Below are 10,134 nucleotides of genomic sequence, written 5' to 3' on the forward strand. Positions count from 1 at the left end.
TTTCTATCAGTCACTGGTTTCACAAAACTATTTGTACAAGGCTTAATATTCAGAAAGTAATTTTATATTTTTACACCTGGGAAATGTTTTCCTGTACTCTTAGACTTAAGTATGCTGTCTGTCAACCTCTTCTATTTGTTACATTTTGGTTTATCTTTGACTCCTCTCAATGTCTTTCATCTGAAGGGATTGATGACCACCACTTGGGGGAACTGAGGTAGCCAGGTAAACAGCAGTTAAGTGCATGGCTTTGGAGTCAGGCCGGTCTAGGTCCAAGTCAGCATGGCCTCTTCCTAGCTATGGGACCTTAAGTAAGGTAAAATCTTCTGAGCATCAGTTTCTACCACTGTTATGTAGACGACAGTACCTACCTCACAGGTAAAGTTCAAGGTGAAGATGCTAGCATGGCCCATAGTAACTGCTTTCTAAATTGTAGTTACACATATGTGAACATGTGCACACTCACGTACACAGTCTACAATGGTCTGTTAGCCTCGTGGTGAAGTTACCGTCCATCCTTCCATCTTTAGGGTGAGATAGTTGGGAGCCATTTCTATTACTCACAGGAACAACTAGAATAAAGGCATAAGAAAATGCAGAGATGGAGGATGGAAGTCATCCAGGTTTGTTAACTTCCTCTGTGGTATTGGAAATAGACTCAGTTGGTAGAACTCATGGATATGAACAAAAATTGACCTAGACAAGTAAATAATGTGAAATGGGTTCTTGGACATCCTTAGGTATTACAAAGATTATTTCTTACCCTTTTCCATTTATAAATACTCTTAACTACAGCTCAGAACAGGCATGGTAAATGTGTAGTTGATAAACAACAATTATTACTCCATACCTATGACATGCTGAAGAGAATATTAAAAACATGAGATCATCCTGCTGCTAGAGTGGAGAGAAAGGCCCTGGGGACTGGGTAAAAATCCTGTGAACAACTTAAAATTTCCTCTTCTGTGAACTGGAGATAAGAGGAAATCTCTCACAGAGGGGTTGTGAAAGAGAGACAATGGATGTAACATTACCCAGCCCTGTGCCTGGTCCTTGGGAATGCTCAGTAAATATTAGCCCTTTCCCTTCAGAGAGCTTATAGGTTTTGTAAGAGGAAATAATTAGAAAAGATGGTTCAAATGTCAAGATGCTAAATATAATCAAGAGTAGAGAGAAATAAATAGGTGTCTCTAGAATGGTGAGTGAAGGCTCCTGGAGGAGGGGGCGGTCTTAAAAGTCAGGTGGAGCTGACGAGAAGATATCATCCATAAATCCAGAAACCTACCCAGTTTTCTACTTTTCGGTGAGACAGGGGCCTATGTTTGGGCACTAGTGCTTCCTAGACAGCAGGCTCCATCCAGAACCCTCTGATCATTTGCTTCAAGCTGGAACAACTTGGGTTATGAGTCCTCTGAATCCTAAGCAGCAGGCTGACTGGCACAATATTCTTCAGTGTCCCCTTCAAGAAGCCAGTATAAGCAGATCATGCTAGAATCAAGGGGTGAGGCCATATTCCATTGCTTTCCAGACTGCGAACCTGGGAGGAATCTCACCTGCCATCACCCAGTTTTTAAGCTAGAGCCTGGTTATATTTCCATTTTTAAAAAGCAAGTAAGGAACGAAGATGCCTCAAACCAAACAAACCTTCCCTGCCATCTCCTTTCATCTGATAAAGGCCCCTTTCTCCCCTTCTTGCCCACTTTGGAATCTAAAATAATCTCAGCGTCCAGCAGTGGAATCCCACTGGCAGGTCTCAGGGGCCCCAGGCACAAAACACAGCTGTCCCCTCTCCTGGTGACCTGTGGCTTTCCCCGCATTACCCTTCACTTACGTCTGTATTTTCACTTCCCGCCTTCTCTCTGACAGCAGCTGAGGGAAAGCTCGTGGGAGGGGAACAGTTTTGAGAAAAACTGAGGGCCAGGTTAGGCTTCCGAACCTAAGCAATGCATGTTTACCTTCAGGCTCTCTGTGAGCGGCTCCTAAGGCCACAGATGGAGTTCTTCCCTCTGAGAACCCTCCATAACGGCTAGGCATTTCGGTTGGTTCCAGGCACCCACTAAAGACAGAACTGTGGTCACATTTTCCCTTTACTCCAGAGAGCAAAAAAATGAGTGAGAGGGGAAGAAAGCCACAGATATGCTTCTGAAAGCTTGACACTTGCCAGCCCTGACATGTTTTAACAGGGATGTCAACAACCCCAGGGAGGACCCCATGGGCCACAGCCGTGAGAAACCGCTCTCCCTGAGTCCAGTCCAGCCAAAGTAGGGCCTAGAGGTGGGGGTGGGGAGGGCCCATGAAGCTCATTCTACTGGAGGCTCCAGTATTCCCAGCACAAGGGCTTCTTAAAGGCTACTGAGCAAAGCAAGCAGGTGGTGAAGGAACATAAAACTCTGCCACTGGAACAGCTGAAGGAAAGCAGAACAGTGGTCTTTACATGGGAAAAGTGTTGTTAGGAAGAGAAGAGATTAGGTTTGTTCCAAGTGAACTTGGACCAGGAGGTAGATCTACCACCCGGGGCATTAAATCAGATATCTGTATTCTAAATGGCTGATTTGTCAAAGGACTATTTTTTGAAGTAGAAGCATCATAGGAGAGGTTGTATTGGTCAACTTTCAAAGTCCCTTTCTTAAAAAACAAAACAAAAACAACAAAGTCTCTTTCTTCCTTTTTTTTTTTTTTTTAAGATTTTATTTATTTATGTGTGAGACAAAGCATAAGCAGCAGGGAGAGGGAGAAGCAGGCTCCCTGCTTAGCAGGGAGCATGATGTGGGGCTCAATCCCAGGACCCTGGGATCATAACCTGAGCTGTAGGGAGGTGCTTAACCAACTGAGCCACCCAGGTGCCCCTCAAAGTCTCTTTCGATCTTGAGATGCTGTGAAGAGCAAAGGAGAGGTGCCACCGCTCTGTTCCCTTTCTTTCTCTTTGCAACAACCCCCAGTGTGGTTTGGACACTGCATGACTCCATTTTTTGTGAGCCAGTGGGAGTCCTGGGCTATACCAGTTAGCTCATCACACACACACACACACACACACACACACACACACACACACACACCCATATGATTAATTTAGTCTTTACTGGACATGTCCCTGTAGATTAAATGACAAGAATTTTCTAGGCCTTTTAAAACAAATACTTTCTTTTTTCTGCTGTATCTGACTAAGGAAGCAAGAAGTCCTAGTTGCTACTGGCAGATATTTGGGACCACTATCAAAGCCATCTTTAAGAAAAAGGCAGAGATGGGGAAAGGAAAGACAATTGTTGCCTTGAGTCAAGCCTTATCTGAAGTCAGACCTAACTCTGGGCCTTCAGTGCTACGAACCACCACAATCCCTTGACTGTGTAGTCAGTTTCAGTTGGGTTTTCTCTTATTTGCAAATAAAGTGCCTCAATCAAAGCAGGAGCACCAATAAGAAATCTAAGTCTCTCAGTCCCTGAGAGACATTAGAGGAGATGAGACATTTCTAGGATACATAGAATAATATAGGAGAAGAATATAAGAGATGTTAGATGTGGCTGCATAAGGTAAAGTACAAAATGGGTATCTCCCAAAACATAAAAAACTATAGGAAAGACTAAAAATAATTCTGTAAGCTACTGAAGAACAGGGGCTTGTTCCATCTCCTTCCTGCCTTATTTCTGGTAAGCATGGTGAGGGCTTGTGGCCCAATGATTGACGGCATGGTCTCTGGAACCAGATTGTATAGACTTGACTTCCAGCTTAGCCATTACTACCTGTGTGATCTTAGGCTAGTAACTTAACCTTTCTGCACCTTAATCTTCTGAGCTCTAAAATGAGTATAAAACAGTAGTTACCTCTTAGGGTATATACAATGTACAGTAAGTATGGCTATTACCATGATTCAAAAAATAGTTTGTGAATACCTATGATATATTAAACACTCTATTTAGAATAGGATAACAATGAATGAAGCATAGTCTTTGCCTTTAAGAAGCTACAACTTTGATGAAGTGTACAGAATAGCATACAGGCAATTGGATGAGAAGAGCAGAAGAAGAGGAGGAGGAGAAAGAGGGGGGAGGGGGACGTGAAGGAGGAAGAAAGATAGACAGATGGTAGAGATCTGTCCACTTCTCAAGTGGTCTCTTTGGTTGAAAGAAATAGATTTTCCAGTGAGTCTCTGTGAGGCTTGGGAGGGGGATGAAGGCTGGAGGACAGCTGTTCACAGGAAATTGTGTGGGATCCAAGCAGGAAAAGAACATAGCGGCTGTTGTGGGTGATGCAGCTGATAGGGTGTTTCATGGACCATGTGGAAACCCCTTTTAGAAATACTTGGGAGAGAGGGGAGGGACTTAAAGGGAAGGCCTGAGTTCCTTCTGTGTGTGTATGTTTGTGTGTGTCTGTGTGAATGCAAGGGGGGTGGGGTGGCAGTTCATGCATGACCTTGTAGTTTTGGCACAATTGTAAAGAAATCTCATTTTTGGGACGCCTGGGTGGCTCAGAGGTTGAGTGTCTGCCTTTGGCTCAGTGTGTGATCCCAGGATCTGGGATCGAGTCCCACGTCGGGCTCCCTGCATGGAGCCTGCTTCTCTCTCTGCCTGTATCTCTGCCTCTCTCTCTCTCTCTCTCTGTGTGTCTCTCATGAATAAATAAATAAAATCTTAAAAACAAAAAAAGAAATTCTCATTTTCTAGTTATAGGCTGGAGGCCTGGTGTTTGAACCGGACAACCTGGTGTCAAGGAAACACAAAGAAATATCCTGGGTAAGGATTTAAGTTTTACTTAAATTTTACTATTTACTATTTACTATTTCGTTTCCATGTCACTTGAGCGGGGGTACTTTTGCTAACCCTCTCGGTCCTTGGGACACGTTGCTATGCCAGTTGGCCTTATTGTGGATTTTCCAAAAGCCTCAGAGTAGCACAGCTGAGCTGGATCACAGTACAGTTTCTGCAAGCTCACAAGGGCATTTTCTGTTAGAGAAGATAGGAGGTTTCTTTCTATAAAACTAGAAGTAGTATTTAGAAGTCCTTTTTTAAGGTGAATGATATTTGTTAGTTTTTTTTAAAGCCACACTATATGAATTTTAAAAAGTAATTTGGGACAATACTTTCTAAAGGTCTTTAATTATGGGAAATTCTAAATATACTCTGTAACAACTGATAAGAAATATTTGATCAGAAATTTCCATTCATGGTACAAAAAGATCATTTACCATCTTATGTAGTTAAATTTACTTCCGTTGGCAAATGTGCTACATGAAAATCTCAGTGGTTTGGGAATAGATGTGTCTTTTAGAAAATCAACTGTATTGTGCTCTGAGTACTTTGAATCTGACTAATTTTAAGGAAAATTCCTTTGATGAAGAGATTCGAGTCTGGATATTTTGCCATAGAATAAAAAGCTCCTTTGTTTTAGGAGGAAGCTGGTGCATTTATCTTGTGTTCTATTACCTTAAGGAGGATATTATTTCTTGATAGGTAGAAATGCCTTAAAAAAAAAAATAAGAGAAAGTCCTTGAGTGCCCTGCCCAAAGACTTGGACTCCACCACCTTAGTAAACTCCAAGATTTCCAACTGCTTGTGTTGGTCTCTTCATGCCTGAGAACTTTCTCCAGGACGAAGGCAAACTCCCATTTAGCAGGCAGGATGTACTAGAGGATTAATACTACCCAGGAATAGTCCTTGATAAATGACTGATCGGAAGTGGTGTGTAAACACCCAAGCTTGACCCTCCTTTGGGGGGGATTATTCTGACATTTGTGTTTTATAATGTTTCTTTCAGTTTCCTTATGGGATTAAGCTCCAACATCACTCACAATGGTAGTAGGCTTAATGATCCGCTTTAATTAAACAAGGAGGCCATTAGACTGAGGTTCTTTCGAATGCTTTAGTGGCCCACATAGGCAAACCAAATTTAAGCCTGCAATGCTTCAAGTCTAAGAATTCAAAACTAAAGACGATCAATCACAAATAGCCAACGAGGCTTTCCCAAATAATGCAACTACTTGAGCTATAGCCAATCAAATAATTTCTCCTCTTCTACTTCTTCTCTATAAAAGTCTTTCCTCCAGCTCCTATTTGTGGAGTACTCCTAACCACTTCTGGTTTGGTGCTGCCCAATTCAAATCAATCTTTGCCCAAATAAACTTCTTTTTTTTGTGGCTCAGTAATATTACATTGTATATAGATACCACATCTTCCTTATGCATTCATCTATCAGTGGAAATTTGGGTTGCTTTCATATCTTGGCTATTATAAGTAATGCTGCAATAAACATGGGGGTGCATATATCTTTCTGAATTTCTGTCTGCCAGATTGGATGCAATTTGATTCATAAGTTGGATAAAGCCAATAAGATCTCCATAGTAGTCTAAAAAATAAATATCACAGGACACAGCACCTGGGTGGCTCAGCGGTTGAGCATCTGCCTTTGGCTCAGGTCATGATCCCAGAGTTCTGGGATGGAGTCTCACATCGGGCTTCTCCCTCTACCTATGTCTCTGCCTCTCTCTCTCTCTCATTTATTTGTGAATAAATAAATAAAATCTTAAAAAAGAAAATCACAGGACATATATCACCATCCTCTGAAAATTGTACCTTTTTTAAAAAATTAATCTTAAAGGAATCTAAACCAATTTCTTTAACATCACAATATATTTTTCTTCCCCATGTCCAGTTGTGATCAATGATGTAAAAAGATGTAGATAATGAATTTCTGCCTTCCACTGTACTTTGTTAAAGAGTCCTGAAGGATTATCCCATTATCAGCTAATGAAACCCACCTGCCCACTGCCGAAGTCTGCTTAAACACTCAATTTGAAAACTCAGAAAAGATAAGTGAGGAGCACCCCCTGCTCTCTGACACCAGGCAATTTGTAGTGGAAAACTTTTGCATATTATCAGGAATTAAGTGGTGGTAGTTCAGGAGACATTCTCAAAACCTGAGTTCAAATAGGCTCTTGTCTCCCTTGATCTCTTTAAAAGCCAGCAACCCCTGAATGCTGGCAGGAGAAGGGAGCATTTTCTCATTGTAAATTGAATGACCTGATTTTTATCTCTAGTTGGATTCCAGAAGGAAGCATGATGTCATTTCAACCACTGGCCAGAAAACTTCTTGCTTAATGAGCACTTTGAGCTTACTGGCAGCCAAGAAGGTCTTTGTTTACAGTGCTTAGAAACAGAGGTCAAAGATCCTCTTTCTCTGACTTGAAGGAACAAAGGGGCAGGCTTGCTAACCAGCCCTTGTCTGTGAGCAAGCCTGAGAGAATGGCAGACAGATAAGTACAACGGGCTCCCCCCAAAAGGTTATAGGGTCTAAGAGGTCAATCAGACCGGAAAGAGGAGCTGAGATGCCATCAAAGATGGGGTTTTGGCCTTCTTACTGTGGTTCCTAAGTCATCCCTAGCTGACCACATGTGGGGGCTGACTTTCAGCCCCTCAGCCTGTGGCAGGTGTGTGCCCCCACTCTCATGAGCTCCTGCACTGAGCCCCCAACCCCCGGCTGCCCTCAGCTGTCTGAGCAGTTGCTGCAGGGCTCAAGTGGTCTCCACCCACTGGCAGCTGCTGAGATCCATTCTGAGAGTGGGAGCAGAGCTCTACAAATCCGATTACTAACTGAGGGCAGTATCAGCAAAATTAGAGAAAAAAGGGGAGTCGTTGATTTCTGCTTGTGGTACATAGTAAATTATATATTAGGCAAAAAGGTTGAGTATTAAGGAAAAACGTATAGTGAAGCCCATTCTCCAACAGAGACAGTATAAGCCCTCCGGTAGTTTTTCTTTTGGAAGAACAGCACTATTGAGGTATAATGGACATAAACTGCACACGATTAAAGTGCACAATTTGAGAAATTTTGACACATCCATCACCACAGTCAGGATCATCACCTCTGAAGTTGCCTCTCCGTCAGCCCTGCTCCCCGGGGCTAGCCCTCCCACACCCCGCTTTCCCCAGGCCCGCGTGGCCTCACTGCTCCTTGTCACTAAAGAGGAGTTCGGATTTCCTAGAGTTTGACACACATAGAGTCATTCACTATATGCTCTTTTTAAAACCTGGCTTCTCTCACTCAGCATATTATTCACGTTGTTGTGTGTAGCAGTAGTTCATTCTTTTTATTGCTGAGTAGCATCCCATGTGGCTACACCACAGTCTGTCAATTTGTCTATTGATAGACATTTTGGTTGTTTCCAGGTTCAGATTATTACAAATAATAATACTACTGGGGCACCTGGGTGGTTCAGTCGGTTAAGCATTTGTCTTTGGCTCAGGTCATGGTCCCAGGGTCCTGGGATCGAGCCCCGAGTTAGTCCTTTTACAAAGGGTAACAGGTACCCCATTTTACAAAGGGTAACTCAGTGGGGAGTCTGCTTCGCCCTCCCTTCCTGCCCCTCCCTCCTCACTCAGGCTCTCTCTCTAATAAATAAATAAAACCTTAAAAAAAACAACAACAACAAATAAAGCTACTATGGACATTTACATACAAGTCTGAGTATGGACATATACTTTAATTTCTCTTGAGTAAATACCTAGGAATAAAATGGTTGGGTCATATGGTATGGCCACATTTAACTTTTAAAGAAACTGCCAGACTCCTTTCCAAAAGGGTTGCAGTATTTTACATTCCCACCAGCAATGTTCGAGGGTTCTAGTTCTTCCCACCCGGTCATCAACAGTTCGTATGGTCAGTCTTTTTAATTTTGGACATTCTAGTAGATATGCAGTAGTATTACATCATGGTTATAGTTTGCGTTTTTTCAATGACTAATGATGATCGGCATCTTTTCCTGTGTTTGCCATTTGTATATCTTTTTGGTGAAATGTCTGTTTAAATTTTTTGCCATTTTTAAATTAGGATGTTTATTTTCTTATTATTGTTTTGAAAGTACTTTATTTTTTTTTAAAGATTTATTTTTTTATTTATTCAGAGAGAGCGAGAGAGAGGCAGAGACACAGGCAGAGGGAGAAGCAGGCTCCATGCAGGAAGCCCGATGTGGGACTCGATCCCGGGACTCCAGGATCGTGCCCTGGGCCAAAGGCAGGCGCTAAACCGCTGAGCCACTGGAGCTGCCCTGAAAGTACTTTAAAAGGGTGCCTGGCTGGCCCAGTCAGTGGAGCATGTGGCTCTTGATCTCAGGGTTGTGAGGTCAAGCTCCAAGTTGGGTGTAGAGATTACTTAAAAATAGAATCTTAAAAAAAAAAAAAAAAAAGAATACTTTATGTATTCTAGATATAAGTTCTCTATCAGATCTATCATGCAAATATTTCCTGTCAGTCTGTATCTTGTCTTTTCATTCCCTTAACAGTTCTTATAAAGAGCAGAAATTCTTAATTTTGATGAAGTCCAATTCATCAAATTTTCTGGTACTACTATTTCTGAAAGGTTAGAACACTATTTAGGTAATGTGATAGACTTGATTTAATTTTAAGAGCCATCTCAGAATTATGACTTGATTTAAATTTTTTTTTAAATTATTCTATTTTAAGGTAGTGGGATTTTTCTTAAGCTAGTGTTTATTTTTAACATGTTTTTCTTGTTCTCAGAGTTCATTCCTAATTTTAGATTTTAAAAAATATTACATAGTCTTTTTGCTAAGTAATTCAAACTTTGACTATCTTCTTAATTTTGAAAACATCCTATTGTATCCAAAATAGAAATACAATCTTCCGCAATTGCTAATTCAAAAGTGATTTGTTATTTATTTTCTCCTGGAATGCTCTAAAGAGAAGTCATTCCATGGTATTGGATTTAACCTAGGAAGTTTTTGTTTTAATAACAATTTAGTTTTATAAATCTATTTCTCTAGTTTTCTGATATTCTTACATTTTCCCCCCAATATTCTTAAATTCCTCAATGAGGTTTGTCTTTCCCTCACATATTTATCATACTCTTTAATGTCTATTTCATATTTACATATGAAATATGTATCCTTAAACATTTTCTCCCTATATTTTTCTTTAACCTGTATGATTTTACCTGAAAGTTACCACCTTCCATTTATTCCTGTTACTCTTTGTAAAATGACGATAGATTAAATACTAGTCTGTTTCATTATTTTATTATTTTCTCATCACTTTGTATGACTTGTTTTTTGTTTTTTTTTTTTTTTTTTTTTAGGATTTTATTTACTTATTCATGAGAGACACAGAGAGAGGCAGAGACACAGGCAGA

Source organism: Canis lupus, chromosome 6 (assembly GCF_003254725.2).
Source record: "Canis lupus dingo isolate Sandy chromosome 6, ASM325472v2, whole genome shotgun sequence".
NCBI classification, from domain to species: domain Eukaryota; kingdom Metazoa; phylum Chordata; class Mammalia; order Carnivora; family Canidae; genus Canis; species Canis lupus.